Raw genomic sequence first — 24,912 nt, forward strand, 5'->3', positions numbered from 1 at the left:
CCTCATTTTGATTACTTTCCGCCAGAATCCTGGCCTCTGTGGCATTCTAGCACATACCAAGCTCATGCCCACCACAGGCCCTCCCACCTGTTCTCCCTCCCTGGGGAACAGTCCTCACCCCGCTTCATGCGTGCATGGTGCCCCTTGTTCTGCTGGCCACCGCTTCTATGTCACCCACTCAGACAAGTTTCCCTCCCCTCTCGGTGTATAACAGCTCCCCTTCCCTGTCCTGGTGCCTTGTTTGTTCTCTTTGGAGAAGACATCTGATCTTCTCTAACCAAGTTATCCCCATTGACTTGGTTTAGTTGTTTGTTGGCTTACTTTTTTGGGCGTGATGCTCTATCTGTCACCCACTCCTCTGCCCCATCAGAATGTCACCTGCTCAAGAGCATGGATTGCATCTGCCCTTGTGTTGTTGTATCTCCAAGGAGGGTCCACATGGGGTAGGTGCTCTATAAATATGAAAGGAAGGGAGGCAGGGAGGGAGAGGGGGACACGTTTTCAAGGCAGCCCCATTTCCTGTGAATGTAGATGGTGTCCCTGCTCAGCCCTAGCGTTACTGTGCAAGTTAAAAATAAAACCCTTGGGTGGAGTGAGAAGCCTTTAAAGAGGCTGGGGGAGAGATAATGAGAAACATGAGCCAGCCAACGCAGGTCCAGCAGGATGTGGGACCGGCCAGGAAGCGATGGGATCTTGGCTCCGGAAAAACACTGACTTTGGGGCTGCAATAGTCTGACCAATGCGCGACTCTAGATTAGTCACCAGAAGCCTCTCTCTGGATCTGCTGCATGTGAAAAGACTTTAAAGTAGCCAATTCAGGATATGCTTCCATCCTAGAGCAAGACATGGTTAGAGGTTTCTAAAGAGATATTCTTTACGATTCCTAGAACAAGGGACTCCACACCCCTCCTCTGCCTGCCACGGGTCAGAAGAAGAGGGAGAGGCCAGGAGGGAACGAGAGACCATAAGGCCTTCCTTGGCTCACCTTCCCCCTGACCTCCCCCAGGGCCCATCCAGCGTGGGAGCCGAACCTCCCACCACAGTAGGGCTGCAGCCAGAGATCCCAAGGTGAAGCCGCCCTCCAAAGGCTTGGCTCCGTCCAGGGGCAGCGTGAGGTGGGGAGGGTCAGCTCAATGGGTCGTTAGAAACAACTCGGACATCGCCTTGGAAACGCTCCCCACTGCGCGCATGCATCTGGATCCACCCTGAACCAGCTGTGTATTAAACCCTCAGGCCTCAGTGGGAGGTGGGGAAGCCTTAGGGAGGGTCAAAGTGGGACAGGAAGAAGTCCACCTTCTGTATAGGAGAAAATCAATCTTCAGGCCTTAATGAGAGGCCGAACAACTCAGGGGAGCAGCAAGCAAAAATCCACATTCTGGGGCTGCCTCCCTTGGTGAAAGGATGGGCTGAGTGGAGTGTGGGGGGCTGCCAGCATCCCCTCCTTCAGACTTCGACCTGGACCCCTTCCCAGAATCCATCTCTCTGTCCTGGCGTGGGAGCCAAGTGATGTGCTCATGGTCACCTGGTGCAAGGGAATATTCTCAGACCTCGAAAACATTGATCACCACTGGGGTTTTCCATATCCACAGCTGCAAGGCAGTCTGGAAGACCACAAAGGGAGGGGAAGAGAATTGGCAAGAATCAAGAAAGACAGCTATGCTGCACGCTTTACGTGCCACCTTGAATTTAACCTCCATCACCATCCTCTGAGACAGGAGCTCCTATAGAGAAGGCAAGTAAAATGTACAGAGGACCTGTTCCCCACCCAAGGTCACCCAGCAAGGGAAGGTAGAGCATGGGGCAGCCAAATGCAAAATGGCTGTGCAGTTTACCACCTGTCCTTTTATCTCTGCAGTCAATGTCCAAATGATTTGAACTCAAAGCCTAGTGCCAGGGGACACTGAGCAGAATTTTCAAAAAGTGCATGTATTGAGGAACCGAACACCCCCTGGCGAGTTGGGAATTCCAAAGCCTTTTTGTACATTGAGCAAAAGGAATCTACTGAAGTCAACTCTTCTTCAATCATTTTTTGGGAACATCTACAGCTTAAAACTACTGAACAGGTAGGCTGTGTCTGCCCTGGGCTTAACCTCTTTAAGGGGGCCATTTCTTTCTGGCTAGTTCTAGGCTCCTGACATGAGGATTTTAAGTGCTGAAAAGGCACAGGATAATAATCTTCCCTTGGAACAAAAAAGGCTGACAGAGGAACAGCAGGGAAACAGGTGACCTGCATGTCCCAGTACCATTTTTTGAGTTTAAGTACATTCTCATGAAGACTTATGGAAAACCTTAGCCTGCAGATTTGCCAGAAAACTTGCCAGCAGCAGCAAACATTCCTAACTTATGGAGCGAATACTGGGTGCTGCGCATCGTGCATGAAAACATCTTAGGCACTCTACATGGATTCTCTCACTACATTCTCACACCAGCACTATGAGATGGTAACAAGTAACACTGACACGGTGCTGGCAGGTACTGTAGGCTTTATCTATTAACTCACATCTTCCCATCGACAACCCTAGGATGGAACTGCTGCTATTATTTCTATTTTATGGACTCAAAGAGGTTGTGTAACTTGACCAGGGTCCCACAGCTATTGCGTGTTAGATCCAGAATTCACACCCAGACACCCCACTCCAGGGTTCATGCTCTTGACCGCATGCTACCCTAAGCCTACGAGTGCCACAGGCCGTGGCTCTGAAATAGGGAAAGGTTAACGAGAGATGGGTCAGAACTGTCAGAAGTGTTCCTGTCTTCTTCTGTGTCAGCTCGCTTTCCAAGAAGCTTAGGGCTCTGCTTTGCACGCCTCCAACTAAGATATCCCAGGACCAGCCTGGGAGAATGGCAGTGAGCTTCATGTGACCAACTGAGTGAAGAGTTCGTCCTTGGAAAGAAACTCTCATTTGAAAGACACCATTCTGAAGTCACCCTGCATTTCTGCCAATTAGAAAGATCTCCATTCTTACTTCAAAAATAAAGAACCCATCAAGGCTCAAGGAGGAATGTTTTGCTCCTGTAACTTAAACGCCACCTTATCACCAAAGGCAATGCAGCCAACTGCAAAAAGCCTGGACTGGCCCAGGCAGCGGCTCTCCTCTCTGGGCTGCGGAACTTGCTCTGCATAGACTCCAGGGAGCAACTCTGGAGTGTTCATTCACAGCTTTCCTTTAGTTGCTGTTTCTTAATTCTGATAGATATTCTGAGGAAGGATAAGACAAGTCTCGTTTTCTAGAAGCTCTTTATGTCCTTAAAGGAACTGGTGCAGCACTTTGCACACGTTGATTAATCAATGCAAACTGCTTCTGTGACCCCATCAGACTGATGAGGAAGGCAGAGTGAGCTGCATTGTCGGTCTCCATGGGTGCGAGGGCTGAACATGCTGGATCCGTCTCCCTTCTGGGTGCCTGACATCACTTGTTTGCCTTTGATGCCCATCCGCCAAAAGAAGTTATTCATCTCCAAGCATGAATAATACCACTAGGGTGGATTTTTCCAGGCTTCCAAAGTGAGTTCTCTGCAGAGATGACACTAAGCTGACTGAGCCGGAGCAGCGACACATAGCATGGGGGTCCTGGAAACTGCAAGAGGCCAGCCCACCTGAGTTAGGAGGAGAGGCTGTTGATAACAAACTTCTCAGCTTTACTTTCAGATGTGTCTGGCCTCATTCCAGAGCTAGAAGGGGCGACAGCAGGTAGGAGGTCCCATTGCTGTCCCGAGTCTTGGCTTTCACACTCCCAACATTTAGTGATTCACTCGGTCATTCATTAGACTGATATTTGAGCATCTACTCTGTGGCAAGGCTCTGTCCTATTCACTGAGGATGTAGCAGGGAACAAAACAGACAAGGTCTTGTTCCTGCCCTCATGAGGCTTATATTCTAAGGGGGAGCATGGGAAATGGCAAGCTTTTTTAAAAATTGACAAGATAAGTATGAATTGGGGTAAGCGGCATGAAGGAAGGAGAGGTCAGAGGGGAGAAACAGGGAAGCCTTTTGGAGGAACTGACGAGAGGCAGGGCCTGAGGGGTGAAAAGAGGCCTGCTACCTGAAGAACTGGGGCAAGGCATTCCAGGCAGATGAAACAGCAGTTACAAAGTCTGAGAGTCAGAAAAGGGCCTAGAACAGCAGAGAAACAGACAGGAGTCCAGGGGCTGGATGGGTGGAGGAGAAGTGGGAGTCAGAGGGATCTTGGCCCCCCAAGAGGCCTCCCATCTACTTTCTCACCTTCCTGAAAATCACCACTCTCCCTTATAGCGTGCTTCAGGAACTCATCCCTGCTAAGCCAAATTCAGTCCCTCTGCTCAAATTGAAGTGAAGGGAATTCTTTTTGTGGCTGACGGGGTATGTGGTAAGGATATGGCGTTCAGTTTTATATGCAGACTTTTTAACATACGGATCATGCTGACAACAGCTGAGAAGCTCCCCAGCAATGGGAGTTGCCTCGGAGCGGAGGCGTTCAGGCACCTGCAAGGCTGCGAACACCAGGCTGGGACTGTCCCTCTCCCACAGCCCCATCCCATCTGGCTGTTTCTTGGTGACATCATGAATAAGGCAAATTGGGCTTCGGGTCCTCTGTATTCCTCCTTTCAGCGCCCTCTGCCCCTTTTCAGGCTTGTCTCCACCCATTCTCTCCCCTGGTACCCTCAGGGGGTCCACCTGGACTTCCTGGCTCCTCCTCTTCCTCCCTCACAACTTGAATCTCTGCCATTCTCTACAGTCCCTGCTGAATAATTCACCTCTTGAATGCAACCTTGCTCCTGCAACTTCAGGCAAGATACAGGCAGGCAAAGGAGAGGCTAGATTTACAAGACCTTTCTGTGTCCTTCAAAGGATGCCAAAGAAGGAGCTGCCTAATCCACTGCAGTCTGAGCCTGGCCCGGCTGCCCAGCTTACTAATAAGTCAGGCTGACAGCAGAGTCCCTATTCAGACCCTTACCAGTGGAGCCATTGCAAATGCCTAGAGCATACTCTGTTGAGGAAGGACTATGGCTAAAACACTCTGAGGAGTGCCCTGGAACTTCACTCCCTAATGGCCGTGCAGCCCACCTTGGATGTGCGAGCTCAGAAAGCCTGACGTCTCTCTCCAGGGCTGACCCACTGCTGAACCTCACCATCTGCCTCTCTAGCCCATCATTCCCTTCGCTGAAATAAGAGACTGCCCTACATAGGATCACTTTCTCCCCTGGCTTTCTAGGGCTCACAGCTTAAGGAACTAAATCCTCAGTGTGGCTGCACAGTCTGAGCCTCCCTGCTTCCTGGGTTCTGGCTCACTCATTCACCCCTGCACTCAGCCACACTGGACTTCCTCCTGCTCCTTGGCAATGCCAGGCTTCCTCACATCGCCAGAGTATTTCAAGGTTGCCTTTGCGCATGCTCCTCCCCCTGCCACCTGAAACACTCTGCCCTCACCAGTTGAAACCTGCTGATCCATCAGATCTCAATCCAAGCCTCACCTCCTTAAGGAAGCTTTCCTGGAGCCCCTGATGGGTTCAAGCTCCATGTGCTTTTTCAGGACCACTCGGTAGAGTTGCTGCTTGATTGATGTCTGTACCCGCATCTAGCCTCTGACTTTCACGAAGGTGGGGGCTGTTGGTCTCAGGCACTGCTGCAGCCCAGTGTCTTGCATGCCCCCTGGCACAAGGGAGGCATCCATGCTGAGCTCAGCGAACCTGAGGTGGCCCTCAGTAGGCCCATCCCAATCCTCTCTCCGCTCTTCTTTTCCTCCTGCCTCCCTTCTCTTATTTTCTTTACATTCGCTTCCTTCCTCCCTATTCACTCTTTCTATTCATTCCTTCCCTCTTGGGCCTTGGGCCTACTTGTTGCTCCCAAGTTGCCAAACCTTTGCATGATGTGTAGGCCTTCATCCAGATCACCCCAGAGCCACGGCCTAGTGAGAGAAACTAGGAATCTGGCTTCCTACAGGATTAGTCTGTTATGGTTTCTGTAACAAGCACCACAGGCCAGGTGGCTGAAACAACAGAAACCAGAGAGTTACTCTCTCACAGTGCTGGAGGCTGGAAGTCCAAGATCAAGGTGTCAGCAAGGTGGGTTCCTTCTGAGGCTATGAAGGAAGGACCTGTTCCAGGCCTCTCTCTTTGGCTAGTAGATGGCTGTCTTCTTCCTAGGTCTACTCATTTTGTCTTCTCTCTATGCATGTCTCTGTATGCAAATTATCCTTTCTCGTAAGGATACCGGTTATAGCAGAGTAGGACCCACCCTAATGACTTCATTTTAAACTTGATTATCTCTGCAAATATCCTATCTCCAAAATAAGGTCGCATTCTCAGGTAAGAGGGGATAGAGGGTGAATTTCATCACATGAACTTAGGGGTGGACACAATTCAACCCTAACACCTACCTCCACATGTTCATTGCCTCAGCTCTCTTCAACTCATTCAATGACATAAAAATAAGAAAACACGGGACACAGCTTCTGAAGAAATGACACAGGAGTCTGGGAATAGGGTGGGCATTACAGGAATGGGAACTGGAGAAAGACACTCCATCCAAGAATGAGAAAGGAGGGTTCGTACTGACAGGAGCTGCAACTACTCTCATTGAATAGCCTAATAGTTAGTTACACATCTGGGCTCTGGTAATCTGCTAGTTCTGAGTTCAAATCCCCACTCAGCCACTTACTAACAGTGAGGCTTCTTCATTGCTTATAAAATATGGGTCATAGTAATACCTCACTTGGGACTGTTGTGAAAATTAAATGAGAGAATAGCCTAAGCAGAGGGCTTCGCACTGTACCCGGGATGTAATAACTCAATATGCACCCAATGTGTTGTTACCGTTATTCTAATAGGGGCGGTCTCACCAGGTAATTCAGGAAGAAGTGATGACAGGAAAGAGGGTAGTTGCCATGACTGAGTCCGCACAACTCTGTGTTCCCTCTCATAGTGACAACGAGAAAGGAAGCCGAGCAGTGGCCAGACCTGAGCTTCTTTAATTGTGGTCTGTGGACCAAAGGCATCAAAATTACCTAAGCCTCACCCAGAAAATGCAGAATCCTGGGCCCCTCATGAAGCCACTGATTCAAAATTGTGGGGAATACCCAGGAACCTGATTTTTAAAGAAGCTCCCCTGTGATTCTTATGCACGTTAAAATTTGAAAACCCGTGGAAAAGACCACAGGTGCTGGAGGAGCAGAGATGAGTCATGCCCATGAGTAATCCCCATGTCGACATAGCCCTGGTGCAAGGTAGGCACGCCCCTCACACCTGTTCTCATCACCAGCATTCCCTGGACAAAGTCAGGAGGTGGTCTTGAGCAATTATGTATAAAACAAATCTCTCTAAGCCACATTTTAAAGTTACTATTTAGAGAGATCACATTGGCAAATCAAAGTGTTTTCATTACTGTAAATTTTACTGTGCTCAGATACTTAGTTTTGGACTATGCATTCTTCCTCTCCCCACAGCTGAAGTTACCTAATCTTGACCTTTGGTTTGGCTCAAGATGACCTCTGGCCTTAGGCTTGTGGATTGTAAGGCACCCTGGCCAGCGCGCTTGCTGTACCTAGGCCTCTGTTGTTAGGCACCATTTATTTGGTTCTTGGTCACCATCCACTACCTGGTTCAGAAAAACCTCAGCTCCACTGTTCCCCAGTGCCTGCGTTCATGTCTTACCCCCAAAGACCCAGTCCAGAGGCTACTGGTCCTCAAGGTTGAGATTCTACCTATGGTCCAAGCTAAGGTCCTGCCATCTCTTAGCAGTTTCCAAATCCTGGCTTATTTTCTAGGGTCTTTCAATATCATCTGGTGCTGAATTCCTGTCACCAAGCTCCATGTGCCTCTCAGTCCACCTCTCAAAATTCCCCCAAACCCCAGCCTACCAGTGAGGAGCATGGGCTCGCTGGACAGCCCAGGTATGAAGCTTGGCTCTGACGCTTGGTAGCTGTGTGACCTTAGCCAAACACCCACCCACCTAGCCTCAATTCCTGCATCTATAACAGCCCCTACTATTATATGCAGGGTTGTCATGAGTATTGAGTGTAAGCTTGACTTATAGCCAAGCACAGTGCTTGGACACAGGAAGGGCTCACGAAATGTTGGGGAGCAGTCCATAAGCTCCTCTATTTCTGAATGCTCATACATGTGAACAAACCTCCAGGCCGAAGCAAACATGCCTCCAAGCTGCCCAAGCAGTGGCACCAAGGGTCACCCATAGAGTGTCACTGTGGGCTTTGGAACAAATGGACTTGTAAGCAGTCTTTTCTCCTCTTTCTATTCTTTTTTGAGGTAGTGTTTCATTCTTGTCACCCAGGCTGGAGGGCAATGGCACGATATTGGCTCACTGCAACCTCTGCCTCTGAGGTTCAAGCGATTCTCCTGCCTCAGCCTCCCAAGTAGCTGGGATTACAGGTGCATGCCACCACGCCCAGGTAATTTTGTATTTTTAGTAGAGATGGGGTTTCACCATGTTGGGCAGGCTGGTCTCAAACTCCTAACCTCAGGTGATCTGCCTGCCTCGGCCTCCCAAAGTGTTAGGATTACAGATATGAGCCATCACACCTGTCCAAAGCAGCCTTTTCAGAACTCACCTTTAAATAATAATAATAATAGCAAATACATAGTACTCACTATGAGCTAGACCCTGTGCTGTTAAGGGCATTAGTCATTTGATCCCTTACATAACAAGGTCGGTACTTTATTACCCCCACTTTACAGATGAGGAAACCGAAGGCCAAGGATTAATAGGTCACAGGTCACAGGACTAATAGGTGGCAGAATTTGGATCCCAGGCAGCCCAGCTGCAGAATCTACATACTTAGCTACTGTGTTATGCTCCCTCTCTTAAGCAGTATAATTTAGTTATTAAAAAGAAAAGGGGAAAACAAGGGAAAAGTTAAAGGCAGAGAAATATTTTAAGCAGATAGTATTGGCACCAGCATTTTTGTGCAAGTGAGCATCTTGGGATGCTCACTCTGGCTGGGTTTAAACCATGGTGCATTTAATAATAAAAAGAACTGCTACTCCTTCCCTCTCCTTCTCTCCCTGTTGGCCACTGGCCCAGAGGCTTGTTCTTGTTCCTGTATCTTGGACTCCTTTTCTTGTCTTTCAGCTGAGTTGAACATGCCAGCCCAGACCCTTCTCTGTTACCTGCCCACCAATCGGTCCCCTCCCTTCTCTGTGGTTGTTTGGGCTGAATCCGGTCATATCTCAAGATGGGACACCTTGTTTATACTTAAACATTTGTTGATTAGGGAATCCTTTCTTCAGAAAAAGTGTTCTCACCCACAACTTACATGTCATGTATAGATGTTATATTTACCTAAAGCATGGTATGCCTAAGGCACAAACAACTTCAGATTATTTTTCCAGCGACTTAAATCAAGGGATACTGCATGAGCCATGCAATGCTTATTGAACAAGGTGGAAATAGGTGGAAATGGGTGTGTCTTCCACTCTGCACAATACCTAACCCCTGGCAGCTAGCACACCGGCTGACAGCGTCAGAGGCGTTCGACCCAGAGCAACTCCATCTTGAGTGAGGGCTAGGAAAATGAGGCTGGGCTTGCTGAGCTGCATTCTCAGAGAGTTAGGCATTAGGGAATAGATTGATAATGTTTCCTGATAGACCCAGACTTGGGAGTGTCCAGATAGCCCGATATTTTGGGAACAAAGGCATTCCTAATTTTGCTTCAAAGATAATAATATGGATTCTTGCAAAATATAATAATTAAGAAAATTAATCCTTTATCACAAACCGTTGTAGCAGAACACATCTCCCCATGATCTTTCTTAAAGCCTATGTATACGAGCACTGTACCTCGGGCGGACACATTCCTCCTCTTACTTTCGGGAACTCTACTCTGTCTATGGAGTAGCTGTGCTTTCACCACTTGACTTTCTTAATTAACTTGCTTTTGCTTTGCCCTGTGGACTCGCCCTGGCTTCTTTCTTGCTCGAGATCCAAGAACCCTCTCTTGGGGTCCAGATATCTTTCCCGCAACAGCAGTCCCAAGATCCTTAATAGTTTATGTGTGGTCCACAGAATGCAGGTCACCTAAGTGAGCAGCCACACTGTCCCAAGATGAGATGTCCCTTCGATGTAGATACAGCACATGGATGTCTGCCCGTCATCTCCACTGAGTGTGTTATTGTTGTGGCTGGTGCTACTCACCTGTAAAGTCAAACCACTTAACCAGATACGGTTTTCTTAAATCCTTTGCAGAACCAGTCAAGTCATATGTAAACAATAGATTTGAGAGAGAGTTTAAAAGAAACTCATTGTATTTTCTCCTAATGTTTTGCATACTAACTTTCCTTTGGATTACATGCTTCATTTGCAAACCCATTTATTTATACTAACAAAGGCAGGGGCAACAGAGGAAAGTCTCTCTGAGTCGCTCTGCCAAAAGCAAACCGGTGATCTTGCCTTCAGATCTACATCTGAAGAAGGGACTTTCCTCGGAAGCCCTCAATGACCAACACAAAGAAAACAAAGGAAGAGGGAATTTGTGACTGTGAATCAGAGTCTCCACCAAAATCCTCAGTGATCCACACTGACAAACAGCTCCGGTAAACTGCTGGCCACCCTTCACTAGACACCACTTCCCAGAGTGAGGCCCACTTTTTTTCAGCCCTGATGCCACTGCTGCTGGCTCATTGTCACACAGAGCTGACAGAGAGGCAGCCTGGCTCACCCTCTGCCAGGATGCTCATGTCCTCCCACTGGGTCGGGGAGCTAACTCGTAAACAATAGCATCCCTGTAGAGAATGAAAGGAAAAGTGCTGGTCACCCGTACAGAAAGGAGGGAGGCGAATGCGGGGTGTGGGAGGAGAAGGGGGGAAGTTGATGTAAAATAGCTGGAGAATAACAGTGTTTGAATTCTGCTGAGGCAGAGTGAGCTCCTGGGCCTGAGGGCATCTCCCTTGGGTCTCTGAAGAGCCGGTACTTGATTAAATGCCTGAAATTCCCATCCCAGGATCTGGAGGGCTGAATTTCTGAAGGGTGCCTCTGCAGCAGCCTTGCATACCATCGACATGTAATTGCGATGTGGGTGTGGATACTGTATGTGCCAGAGAATCTGTCCATTCTGACTCCTCCTCTCCTGGTGCCCATTGGAGGGGTACTGAAATGAGGGTATGATATTCCAGGATGATCAGAAGGGAAGCAAAGAAGAAATCCGAATGACCACGGGCCATGGGAATATCACCTTACTGAAACCCTAAACGGACATGACCAGATGATCCTAAACGTCAGCCTGACTTTTATATCAAAAGGTTAATAAAATCTAAGCTGCCCGCCATGTAGACAGCTTTTCCAAGGCAGCTGAGTATCCACGCTTCTCAAGAGCTAGTGTGACACAGCAAGATCATGCTAGCCGCACTCACCACGGCCAGACTCACCACAGCTTTCGGCTTCTGCCTAACCGCAGGGGCCGAATCCAGCTCTTTAGTAAATGAGAGATTCCTGCCCCCGCCAGCCCTGCTTCAGGGCCAGTGTCAGGCCGGCACTGGAGGAATGGAGATAATGTGGCGGCATGGTACATTTGTATTTTTGCAGTCTCTAAACTAAAAGTGCTATTTTTACATGTCTGTGACATCAGCACACCCTTCCCCCAGAGCAGTCTGCACCATGGTTTAAACCCAGCCAGAGGTGAGCTTTTTGGGTTCACTTGCAAGAATCCTGGTTCCAACGCTATCTGCTTAAAACATTTTCTTTCCTCTCCGAGTAACATTGCATTTGCACCTGAACAGACAGACAGACAGACAGACAGATGAAGACATACACCCTCAGCCATAACCTGCTCTGTTTCCCAGATCAGATGCCCTGATTCTTACCTAAAGAGCTTGTAGGCCGAGGGCTGTACCTCTCTCCACACTTGCTCGGTGCTGTCCCAGGGGAAACAATCCACTGGGTGTCTTCTGCTCTGCGTTTGTCACTGTCACCGTGCTGCGGCTGCCTCCCTAGCAGCCCCAAGCCAGCTCTCTGAACCTCCAGGCTACTGCAGCTCTGAGTGGGGAGAGGGACGGGCCGTGGCATGCACATCAGGTTGCTGGCCCGCCTCCAGATACCATGCCACAGAGCTGGCTACCAGTCCCTAGGGCTGTGTGGGAAATCGGGGACAGGCTGGGGGAGTCAAGAATGTCAGCCTTTAGGTCTATCTCAGGCCCTGGTTTATCAGCAGAGGGGACCTGCCTTTAGAAAACCACCCACCCCCACCCCACTCTCAGGGATGCACACAGCTCTAAGCAACCCCCAACTCTGAACAGCCAGCAGCAGGCCCAGGAACACAGAGCTGTTAGCCAGCCGGGAGGAAGGTAGAGACAGCAGACAGTGGCAGCAGCTACCCTGGGTGTTATTTTAACGTGGTTTGTCTTGGGGCAAATGTCTGAGCCGAATGGACTATTGGCCCGTCTGAGCAGAATCCTGTTTATTTTGAGGCCTGAGTCGTCAGGGAAACAGCAGGTCGTGGCTCGGAGACTCTCCTCTGGAGTCAGAAGGCTGCTGGATGAAAGGGAGGCCTTTTCTGTTCTGTCATCTGGCATCCCTGCATGCGGTGTAGGTGTCTGTGTGTGGCAGTGTGTGTGTGTGTGTGTGTCATCCCCAGAGCCAAGCCCTACATTTTGCAAAGTCAGTTGAGGCAAAGGCCATCCAGGTTGGGACTAGGGAGGGGCTGCAGAGAGGACCCTTTGTCCTCCCTCTCTACTTTTCAACTCTGTCCCTGTTGGATGAGATGAATCCTCAGGTGAGCTCAACTTCAGGGGTGGGGAATTCTTCAATGGACCATGGACATCCTTTTTATACTTCTGGCCAGGACAGGCTAAGGAAGGGAGGGAGCTGTCTGGACAAATAACTCTTTGGCTAGAAGGTGGGGAATAGGTGGACTGAACGCATATGGATCAAGAGCTGTCTTTGAAGAAACCACATGAAAATATGATTAATAGTTTCCAATAATTGAAGAGTCCCTCCTGCTTATGCAGGTGTTTGAGCCCAGGAGGCATGAGTGAGTGTGTGTGTGTGTGCATGCACATGAGTGTGTGTGTGCTCCATACGCTTCCATGTATGCACGCAAGCCTGCCCACCTGATGATTCAGGTAGAGAAGTGCAGATCGACCTGTCAGAACTGGAACTATGCTCTCCAGTCCAACTCCTCTGGGTAGTTGCTTAGGTGTAGAGAGGGTGGAGGTGAGATTTGTTCCCCATACTCCCTACAGAGCATGGGGGTAGGGGGAAGCCATCCATGTGCCTTCTGGAGGGATGAGCCTTGGAGAAGGAGCTTGTGTCCTGCACTAGGGAGCTAGAGGCTCAAACATCACAGAACTGCAATCTTGGATAAGCAGCAGCTCCCAAAGGGGACTTGAATGTACAGAAAATGTTGATTTCTCCAGACCTTATTAACTGGAACCTTCGTGAACTACCACTTCTACACATGCAAAGGATACTGATAATTTGCTTTAAAACATACTAATCTTCCTGAGTATCTGCAAGGTCCCAAAGGGCTTCTGAATCATAAAAAAATACATATTTCAGACAGTGGCCTTCTAAGTATTCAAGAATCATTATACTAGATGTAGTACTCATGCTAACTCTTTTTAACTAGGTGAAATTATAGATTTGAAAGTTAGAAAACACCCTAAAAATCCTGAGGACAGAGATGCAGACTCAGAGTCTTACCCAGGAGGTACCCTTAGTTAAAGTCCTCATTGTGACTAAAACCAGGTCTCCCTACTTTAGGTTAACCCCCTGTTAACCTGCCTGCACTGTGTGGTTGGCCATTGCTGGGCAATTAATTCAGTCCAAGGGCTCCAGATTCCCTCCCTCCTAGTGGAAATTAATCAGACTTTCCTATGTATATCTTCCCTGCAAACTCAAAGGATTATCATGACAATGAGATGTGTCCAAGTGAGTTTGAGTACCTTGACCATGGGGAATGCAAGTCATTATTTTATTTTAGTTCTCCATTATCTTTAGTTATGAAACTCTGTTTAAACACACACACACACACACACACACACACACACACACACACACACACAGCTTTTAGGCAAATATTGTCCCTAGCTACTCACATATGCTAATTTACTGCATATTGGGTGTTTGGCAATATTACTGTCCAGATACCGGGAAATAATGAATCCTCAGTTTGTTAAGGTATTTACTGTAATATAATTCCCCCCAATGTTGAAATATTTTAAAATTTCATTTTAATATCCTTCAGTTTCTATATTTATTTCAACTTCCATGTAGTATCTAGATTTACCTTTTAAATAACATACATTGAGATTTTTCCCAGTCCGGAGACATGATCATGTGAATGCTTTTCAGGCCCACTGTTATTTAGAGTAGGAAGGGACTTTGCGATTACCTAGTTGAAAAGTCTGGTCTCAGAATAGCCCTGCAACTCTGTGCCTGGAAATAGTAGGTGGGAATAATAGCTGTCGAAGCTGCTTATTAAGCATCCTCAATATGCTAGATCCTATGCAGAACATGTATCAGAAATCATGTCTTCTTCCAAAGCTGTTACACCACTTAAAAAACCCTTTCTGCCCTGATAAAACCTTGTAAGAGAGGCTACTAGCACTGCAGAGGGGTCCTCTGAGAAAGGAAGAAAATGTCAGGTTTGGAGGACGAAAAAAATCCTAGTAGGTTTATCCACAGAGATGTGGGCGTGCCCCGGAGTCATCCACATCTAAAATGCTGTGGCTGGTGCCAGAGGTGAGACTTTTCCTTTCACATCCTAAGAGATGGACTCCATACAGAGCACTTAGGCAGCTGCTGTTACAGAAAGTGGCTCTAAACCTCTCCTAAGAGCTTTAGAAGGGTGATAAAGGTAGAATGCGGTGTTCTGCAGTTTATTTTGTGCTCAGTGACTCTAAAAATCAAACATAACTATCGCATTTTACCTGCACCAGCATGAAAGAAGCAGAGCATTATTAAATGAACAGGGTTCAAAATGCCCCCAGTAAATACATTTTTTTCTCTCCAGGCAGAATGTAAGCCCTGGCGTCTTGTCCTTGATTCTTGAGAATGACATTCAATGTTTGCTTTAAAATTTCCCCTTCATTCATCCTGTTTATGCAAACGATACGGTTTTGTGAGACACACACCAGACACACTGCATTTTCTTTCTAATCTCATTTGACCTTGTTCAGGCACAACAAATCCTAATCAGCTGACAGGAGAAATTAGATGCTGCATGCCACTCTCTCCCTCCAGCAAACATTTCCTTCTGTTTATGCCCAATCAGGCAGTTAAATGAAGGGCATCCTGGCCTCACGGTGAAGCAAGCACCATGCTGACAGAGGACAGTGGGAAATGCAGCAGACATTCACGGGAAATTGTATTCGTTGCTCAAGGAGACCAGCCAGCCACAAACATCACCAGAGCTGCAGGACAGCAGTTGGGTCCAACAGCCCTCAAGATCCCACTGAAATCCAGTCACATGAACTTGCCCCATTTGTTGACCTGACTCTTCAGCAACTTCAGGGAAGGATGCTTGGGAAGGGTCATGCCCATGAGAGCTGGGTTTCCTCTCCTCCAATATTGGTTGCCTATCACCTATTCTATTGTGTTTTCCTCGATCATAGTTTTTAAATTTTAAAATATTATACCTTTACATAAAAGGAACACTTCATGCACATAATACTGTACCCAGAGGGATAAAATGACCCTCACTAACCCTCTTTTCCCCAAACGTAATCACTGTTTACTTTGTCTGTATAGATCCTTTCAGGGAAAAAAACCCAAAACTGTCTTTGTACCCAGAATATGCATATGTAAAAACACGTTACTATGCACAATGTCTTACATAATTGTTTGTTTGTTTTTCACTTAATAATAGATGTTTGCACATTGGTCAAGTTCATCCAAGCACCAAATTTCTTGCCTGGATTATTGGGGTATCTCCCTAATTGGTCTCCCTGCTCTACCCTAACCCTCTACAACTCGTTTCAGAAGGATCCTGCTAAAAGGTAAAGGACACCAGGTCCTTATTTGTTCAGAACTGTCCAGGGTCTTTTCTTTGCACTAGGAACAAAATTTAAGCTCACTACCACCTGCCTCTGAAAATTCATGCCTGACATACTCCTCCTTGCTCACCGTGTCCAGCCACCTGCTGCTCACACAGGCCAGGCTTGGTCCTAGCTCAGGGCCTTTGCACTTGCAGTTCCCTCTGCCGGGAATTATGCATTTCTTTTCTGCCCCTAGATTATTTGCATGGCTGGCTCTTTCCTGCTATTCTTGTCTCAGCTCAGGCCACCTCCACCCTGTTCTAAATCAGCCCCTTATCACTATCTTTTACATCTCCCACTTTCTTTTTCCTCATACTACTTACTACTATCTGAAAATTATTGTATTCATAAAATGTTTACTTAGGTCAGGTGTGGTGGCTCACGCCTGTAATCCCAGCACTTTGGAAGGCTCCTACCTGAGGTCAGGAGTTCAAGACCAGCCTGGCCAACATGGTGAAACCCTGACTCTATAAAAAATATAAAAATTGGCTGGGCGTGGTGGCAGGCACTTGCACATTGGTCTAGGATCTGCCACAGGATCTGCCACCTTTTTTGCAATGGCAGTTTGGTTTTCGGTTTATCATTTCCTTATATGTATGGGACTGTAGGCGATGAAGCTTGCCTCCTCAAAGTCTTTGCTCCCCACGTTTTGTCAGCTAAAACGGTGCACCATCTTCACTGGTTTGTCAGTTGATGATTAAAAACCTAAAGCTTAGCCAGGTGCGGTGGCTCATGCCTGTAATCCCAGCACTTTAGTAGGTGGAAGCGGGCAGATTTTTTGAGTCCAGGAGTTCAAGCCCAGTCTGGGTAACATAGTGAACTGCTTCTCTACCAAAAAAACCCACAAAAATTAGCTGGGTGTGGTGGTATGTGCCCATGATCCCACCTATTTGGGAGGCTGGGGTGGGAGGATCGTTTGAGCCCAGAAGGTAGAGGTTGCAGTGAGCTGAGATCATGCCACTGCACTCCAGCCTGGATGACAGAGAGAAACCCTGTCTCAAAAAGAACAGCAGCAGCAATAACAAAATAAAGCTTTATGGACCCAAGCGGAATCAGGGAGAGACTTCTCATGCTCTGCCTCAGCAGAACATCAAACCAAGATGGTGCAACTCTCACTTGATGTGTGACAGAGAACAAAGTGATCTCTCAGGCCTCCCCTGTAATGATTTAAAAACTGTCCTGTCAGTTTAAATTGGGTTTTGGTGTATTGGAGTATTTGCAACTGGTCTTCCTGGACTTCAGGCAGGTTAGGAAATATAGAAAGCCCAGTGGTTTCCCTGAGTCACAAAATCCCTTGAAAATCTTGACAAGATCTAGCTCTATTCCCCAGAACACACACACACACACACACACACACACACACACACACACACACACACACTTTTTTTACATTTAATTTCAGGAAGTTATAAGATGCTCCAAGCATATTTTAACCCCAAGTTAAGAACTTCTGGTTTAATAATTGTCTAGCTATTTGACAACAATGACAAAAGAAACAAACAACAAAACCCAATCTGGATCCCCAGCTTCTTACTTAAATTCCTGATGAATCAGAGGTTTAAATGTAAGGAGATAAGCCTTAGAGGAAGCATTACAGGAAAACATTAGTTAATAAGATTTATAAGCTTAGAATGGAAAACACTTTTTGAAGCATGATTTAAAACCCAGAAGTGAAAATAAAGTAGTGAGATGGTTCCAAAAACCTAAAATGGTCTGTCCAGGAAACAGGGAAAAAACTCTCCTGGTTGAGACTCTAGGGAGAAGTGAATTGATCCTATCTTTTCCGTCTATCTTCTTCCCACTGGAGTTGTGTGAATGGCCTGTGGCCAGGCTCTATGGGACAAGACGTAAGTTTATCAGAACTTACAGGTGAGATCATATCCTTCCTTCCAAAGCCCCATCACTGGATTAATTATTTCAATAGCAGTGGTTTGGGTTTTTAAACGACTTTATTGAGATACACTGCACACCCTCTGAAGTTTATCCATTTAAACTGTACTCTTAAGTGGTTTTGGTATATTGACAAAGTTGTACAGCCATCACAACTGTAATTTTAGAATATTTTTGTCACTCCCCCCCAAAAAAATCCCATATGCATTAGCAGTCATTCCCCATTCCCCCTCCCACTAGGCCTAAACAACCACTCACCTACTTTCTGTCTCTGTAGATTTTCCCATTCTGGCCATTTCATATAAATGGAATCTTATAACATGAGTCTTTTTCCTTTAGTGTAATGTCCTCAAGTTTCATCCGTATTGGAGCACTTGATATGTGCTCCAATTTTTTTCCTTTTTATTGCTGAATATGTCATTGTATGGATACACCACATTTTATATCATCATTCACCAGCTGATGAACATTTGGGGTGTTTCTTCTGTTTGGCTATTATGAATAATGTTATTCATGGACATGTTTTTATGTGAACATGTTTTTCTCTTGGATCTACCAGTGTTGTTTTTTTCCTCTTAAAGATTTACCCAAATAATTTTATCTATATCTATCTATTTGTGTCTGTCTGTCTGTCTGTATGTATGTATGTCTGTATGTATGTATATCTGTCTGTCTGTATGTATGTATTCTTCCCCCACCATCATAACCTCTTAAAGAAGCAAGCAGATTTGGATTCTACAGACCTCAGAGCTCTTAAATCCCCGGTCTGTGACCTTCTGTGTAATTTTGGGACACAACTTACTCTCTCTATGCCTCAGTTGTGCCATCAATAGAAGGAAGGTGAGAACACCAGCTCTTTCACACTGCCACAGGGTATTGTAAAGATAAATGATGTAAATCAATAGGATCTGCTCTTTTGAAGATATGAAGCCATCTGAATAGGCTGGTGTGCATCGGAGAAACAAGATACACTTGAACCAAAAGTTTTGCTAGCACAAAGATGACGGTATCAGCCGAGAGTCCAGTGGCTTGATGTGGGGGCACAGATGGTGCAAGAAATCACCACTGTTTTCTCAAAATATTGGTTTTCTTTGAGATCAGAATTTGGTTGCCTTCCAAATCTTGCCAGCCACCCTCTGAGGGAGGGCCCCAGCTTGGTCACCCTGGTGGTGGGTAGGAGAAAGGGCAGGGCTGTGTGTACTGACTGGCAGCCCAAGGGGCAAGCTTAAATTCTAAAGCCTACTTTCTAGCAACATTTCCCACAAAGACCACCCTACCCTCGTTTAATTAAAAAGAGTACTCTCTGCAGAGTCCCAGAGGCACCTCTTTTTGTGAAATCCCTGACATTCCTGTAGGCCCTGGGTCAGGGGAATGACCCCTCACCCCTGGGTAGAGTCTAGTAAGAACTACCCAATAAAGGTACTGGGCACCCAGGTGGCAGAATAGAGGTCTAAAATATATGTACTTCTTCCTGCTGTCTAACCAGTCACCTGTGTCCTTTGCTCTTTAAACTCAGGCAGCAGGAAATTCTACTGATAGGTGTGTAAATGATTAGTGAAATAGGAAATGAGAAGGTGGCATCCTGGGTTATAAATCCCCACATCACCACTTACTAGATGTATAATTTAGGACAAGTAACTCATTTCTTTGAGGCTCAGTTTCCCCATCTGTTAAATGGGATAATAGCAGTACTTGCCTTGTAGGGTCATTGTGAAGATGACCTAAGATGATGCCTATAGGGGCTCCAGCATACTATCTGTGTTTGTTATAGTTATTATATTACTTTTAAAGTCAGAATTAAGGACCCCAAGGCCGGGTGCAGTGGCTCACGCCTGTAATCCCTGCACATTGGGAGACCAAAGTGGGCAGGTGAATCACCTGAGGTCATGAGTTCAAGACCAGCCTGGCCAACACAGCAAAATTCTGTCTCTACTAAAAATACAAAAATTATCTGGGTGTGGCAGCCGGTGCCTGTAATCCCAGCTACTTAGAAGGCTGAGGCAGGTGAAGTACTTGAACCCAGGAAGCAGAGATTGTAGTGAGCCAAGATTTTGCCACTGCACTCCAGCCTGGGTGACAGAGCAAGACTCCATTTCAAAAATAAAAAGAATTAAGGACCCCAAGTAATCCATCCATTCTCCCTAATCTATTTAGGAAAATTCACTTTCTATTGGTCAATTAACTGGATGCACTTAATTGGGCCCCTAGTATGTATTAACTACCACAGAGAGGGCTCGGGAATGAAACTTAACTTTCCCCGAGAATGGAGAATTCAAACTGTGAGAGACACTTAGACACATGAAGTTCTTAAAGAACATGGCAACAGCAAACTGCAATCCTGACAGGCAATCCCACTCTGATTCAGAGAGGGGAGACAGCAGAAAAGTCTGGAAGGGCCAGATAAGGCCTCATAAGGAGGCAGGAACAAGGCAGGCCCTTGTAAGACAAGATGCATTCACAGCAGAAGAGGAGAGGGAGACAGAACTGGGCAAGGGGGGTTGCGGGGGGGAGGGAGACTGATGTGAGCATGGGCAATTTGGGAGCCCAGGTGGATCTGGGCCTAGTTCATGGTCCAGGGGCTGAGCCACAGACAAGCCTTCTGATATCTTTTTTACTCTCAGAGAGCTCTAGGGATAACATGCCATGGAGTCTTTTAGTCACCTGTTTCACTAGCAATTACCCTTTCCTATGAGATTTTCTGTCACTAATACATTTTTGTGGCAGGTAAGAGGGAGGAGCTGCTATCAGAGGAGCTTTGACTCAATCTAGACCTTTGTAAAAAAAGTGGTATAGAGTAGCAACCATTGACTTCGGCCACCCTGCATCTAGCCCCCTTAGTCCTGGATGAGAACCCTGATCATGTCTGGGGAAACACCCCTTCATTGCTTTCAGTCCATGTGGTTTTGGGGATGGGAATGACTCCATGCACATGGCAACGCTGGGCACAATACCCACATTGGTTCTGTGTGATAGACCTTGAGATTCTAGCTAGAACTAGATAGGGCAGCACCTGTTCTTATACAGTGCTGTGCCAGTGTGGTGTCAGCTGGGAGCTTCTGCAGCCATCTGGCCACTGCAATGGGCAGGTCTTCCTGGAAACAGAAGGACACAGGGGATGCAAAGCCAAGAAATGGAAAGACAGATTCATGATGCCATCATCTAGGGCCCTGTATCCCATTGTACCAAAACCTTGCTTTTTCAGCCACATGAGTAAAAAACGAAATCTCTTTTTGCCCAAGTCTCTTCAAACTGGGTTTCAGTTCATGGTTACTAAAAGAATCCTGACTTATTCAAGTAATTACCTCGTTCCTACCAGAATTTTGTTGGCTGCTTCTTAGTATGGGTATGTGTAGTGCATAGCCCAGGGGCAGACTGTTTCCAGGATAACAGTTTGTGTGTACAAGTGATAGTGGGATCTATACATATCTCTAAATGGATATAGGTGCATGTGCTATGCAGAGGCATTAGAGGGGAGACTGAGACTGCAAAATCTGTTTCTCCTCTTTGTCTCTCAAGTCTGTGTACAGACCAATTTCCCCAACCCCTGATTTCATTCCTCTTGTTTTCAACCAGAGAAAGGAATTCTTGGGTCTGTTCAGTATATTCTTCAGGGTTCTAAGAAATCAGGAAGAGATGGGGAAGGGAGGTGTTGGAGAAAAGGAGGCTCTGTGTGTCCCATTTGTGTTTTTTTCCCTTTTGCCAATAACAAAGACTCAGCTGGCATCCTTTGTTTTCTATTTCATGCAGTGCTTTTTAAAATGAAGCTTTAAGTCTACAGTAATGGGATTTGTCTAATGATTTCCTGGTAAATGTCTTCTTGGATCTCAGCAAAGATAATTCATTTAGTAGGAATCACTTCCTGCTTCCCCGCTAAGAACTAGACCTACCCAGTTCTTTCTGACAGTAAACCAGCCTTTGAATGAGAGAAGGCAGTACAAGAATATTTTACTCTAGCATTCATCACGTAGACTCAAGCTTGCCACAGACCCAGATCAGGGAGGAGAAAAAGGAAGGCGGAGGTGAGGGGAGCGTTCATGCTGAGTACAAGCATGAAGTCAAGCAGAAAGTCTGTAGCAATCTGAGCCCTTTGCAGAAACAGATGTACTTACCTCTTTGCCTTGGCTCTGGGCTGCTTTCTTCCTGGGGCAGGGACAGCTTCTGCAGTGTCCACCCTGTTCTACCAGGACGGCTACAGGCAGGCTGCTGCAGGAGGAAGGGAGTTCCCATTCACCATCAGAAGGGAGTGTCCTCCCAGAAAAGGAGGCGATGCCCTCATTCCCCTGGAGCGAAGGCTGTTGGATCCACTTGTCCTCTCTCTCCTGTTCCCTTTCTGGTATGAATGGAGCTCAGAGGAGCCCCATGAAAAGAGCCGAGTGAAACCACACGCCACACCCACCCTGCTAACAGGTTGGTCTCCCAGCCTCAGGGATCGTGGAGAGGAATGCAGCGGAGTGGGTCATGGGCACTTAGGCCCCTACGAGTGCAGCTGACCCTGGTATGCCCACAGAAAGGCCAAGGACAACCGCTGTGTATTTATTTCTCCCCCTCTCATGTGATGTTATTTTTGGACTGGATACGAAAACTATTTGGGGGCTGGACAGCTGCCAGGTGAAAGGACAATGATCTCATCCGAGTTCTCTCCATGCCTCTCTCTGCACTAGTCCCTGTTACCTTTCCCAGTGTGAGGCAGAAGGCCGAGGGTTTTGCACCGAGCCTTACTGTCAGTACATCCAAGCCATGCGTCCAACTTACCATTGTTCTTCAGCTAGCCAACTGCCACCCTTTGGGGTTTCACAGAGGATCAATGTAACAAACGAAGTCCTTACTTTCATGTCTGAGGCAGGTGAGTGTCTGAGTGGCAGTCATGTCGCACGGTCATCATACACACTATTTTAGATGCAGGGATCCTCCAAAACCAGGAAGGGAGCCCCAACCCTGGAAGGCAGCTGTCGGCAGCATCACAGAGCAAAGTTCTTACATAACGTGTTGATTCTGACTTCCACCCGGTCTGTTTCTGCCTCTGACTCCTAGGCTTGTAAAACTGACAACATTAAAATAGCTTGATTTTTCACCTCTGATCCTTCCTCTTCAGATGTGAATGGTAAGTTTAGAAAATGCCATGTCTGGCAAAATGCCAATTCAGTATCGTCATCTTCACCATCATCACTGTAATTTACTGGGCCCCTTCTTGCTGAGTGCCCTTCATTTGCTGAGTACTTGTGCATTCTTGCATTTAATCCTTACAACACCCCTACCAGAAGGGATGATCGCTCCTATTTGATATCCAGGGAAGCTGAAGTTTGGAAAGGCTCCTCGCCTAACCTTTGGAGAGGACAGAGTGAGATGAGAAGTCCCGACTGTCTGAGCTCTTGGCCACTTTGACCTACTGTCTTCGGAAGATGTGAATCGTTGACATTTCACTGTTGTTTTCGCTTCCTAAGAGGGAAAACAAAACCCTTAGGGTTGATTCAGATCCACAACTTCAATCCTTGATTTCTGTCCCAAATCCAGTTCTTATAGGGGGAGAGAATGAGGTTTTCATCTCTTTATAGTCCCAGGCCCTGATTCTGGGTACAAGATGGAGTCTCTGGCCACAATTCTCACTGGAGCCATTTTTCTGTGAATAATTCACTGTGCAAAAACACACGCAGCAGAGAGGACTGGGCTGGGCCGCCCAGGCCAAGCTCCCACTAACCAAGCTGGACTGCACTTTCCACTGCTCAGAGAAAGCGACAGAGAGATTGAGCCAACAGCTTATCCAACACTGCCCTCTGCAGGTTACTAGCTGCATTACCCCAGATGGGGGTTTTCAAGGCTTTCCAAAGATGGGAGCCACACCAAGGATTATTTTTAGAGAATCAGTGTTTAGGTTCTCCATTTCTGCAGCTACTGTTTCCTAAATCTGGTTTGCCTGAGCACGTGTCCATGTTCACATTCTTTCCCCTACTGTATCAAAGGAAAGCATACCTGTCACTCTTCACAAATCTCACTAAGGTGCCATTGCCCCAAGTATAAAATCTCCAAGTCCCCAAACTAGGCGCTTCCTTTAATAATTTAATTCAGCCTCTTTTAATGATTAATTAGACATTTTTAAATTTAACAGCTTTGTCTTTCTTTTCTTGAATACTGAGGGACAGAACTGTGGAAGCAAATCAAAGAGAATATTAGAAATAATAACATTAATAGGTACACTTAAAGAATGATGTTACAATTTATTATTATTATTATTTTGAGACAGAGTCTTGATCTGTTGCCCAGGCTGGAGTGCAATGACACAATGTCTGCTCACTGCAACCTCTGCCTCCTGGCTTCAAGCGATTCTCCTGCCTCAGCCTCCTGGGTAGCTGGGATTACAGGCGTCTGCCACCACACTCGGCTAATTTTTGTATTTTTAGTAGAGATGGAATTTCACCATATTGGCTAGGCTTCTCTCGAACTCCAGACCTCAAGTAATCTGCCTGCCTCAACCTCCCAGAGTGCTGGGGTTACAGGCATGAGCCACCGTGCCAGGCCTACAGTTTAATTTTTAAATTCCAACTTTGTAATACATTAGAAATTATGATCTTGAAACCATATAAACTTAATGATGAAAATTAATATAAATGTTTAAATGTAGGTATATTTTGTTTTTCTAAATTGTTCTAGAAGGTACAAGAACAATTTGTGAGGTCTGCTATACCCTGGGCTGGGTATTGCTGACAGATAATAGGTTGCCATCTATTCATCCATTCATCCATCCATTCCTCAAATACCCATCGAGCACCTCTTGCATGCCAGGCCTTGTTTTAGGCACTAGATATAAAAGTAGTGAGCAAAAAATGGCATGTTCCATATCAAATTTTCAGTGATGGCTACCTCTGGGAAGTTGAGAGAGGGAAATAGATACGGATACACTTTTAATAATTAATCCAATAAATGTAAGAGTTCAACAATGATAAGCACTATCAAGTATTCTGTGCGGGAAACATGTGAGGGGAGAAGAAAAGGCACATACAGTACTTTTAAGGGTAAACAACCTTTATCCCATGTAAATAGCAATGTAGATATAATAAGCAAATG

At 46.5% G+C, this 24,912-nt stretch overlaps 2 protein-coding genes across 14 annotated transcripts in view; one reads left to right on the plus strand and one right to left on the minus strand.

The window, feature by feature from the left end:
* FGF1 (fibroblast growth factor 1) overlaps positions 1-22,358 on the minus strand; it is a 107,139-nt gene extending 84,781 nt beyond the window's left edge. For 3 of the 6 annotated variants that reach the window (XM_017968523.4, XM_008986790.4, XM_008986770.4), the window contains exon 1: positions 21,963-22,358. The gene's annotated coding sequence lies outside the window, so the exon portion shown is untranslated. Of the gene's footprint in view, positions 1-11,790; positions 11,941-21,962 lie in introns of those variants that run through there. The other 3 variants (XM_035292201.3, XM_002744295.6, XM_035292202.3) reach the window with 1 other exon arrangement.
* Positions 1-24,912, plus strand: part of ARHGAP26 (Rho GTPase activating protein 26) — a 914,282-nt gene that overhangs the window by 352,166 nt on the left and 537,204 nt on the right. The window lies entirely within an intron of this gene.

Source organism: Callithrix jacchus, chromosome 2 (genome assembly GCF_049354715.1).
Source record: "Callithrix jacchus isolate 240 chromosome 2, calJac240_pri, whole genome shotgun sequence".
NCBI classification, from domain to species: domain Eukaryota; kingdom Metazoa; phylum Chordata; class Mammalia; order Primates; family Cebidae; genus Callithrix; species Callithrix jacchus.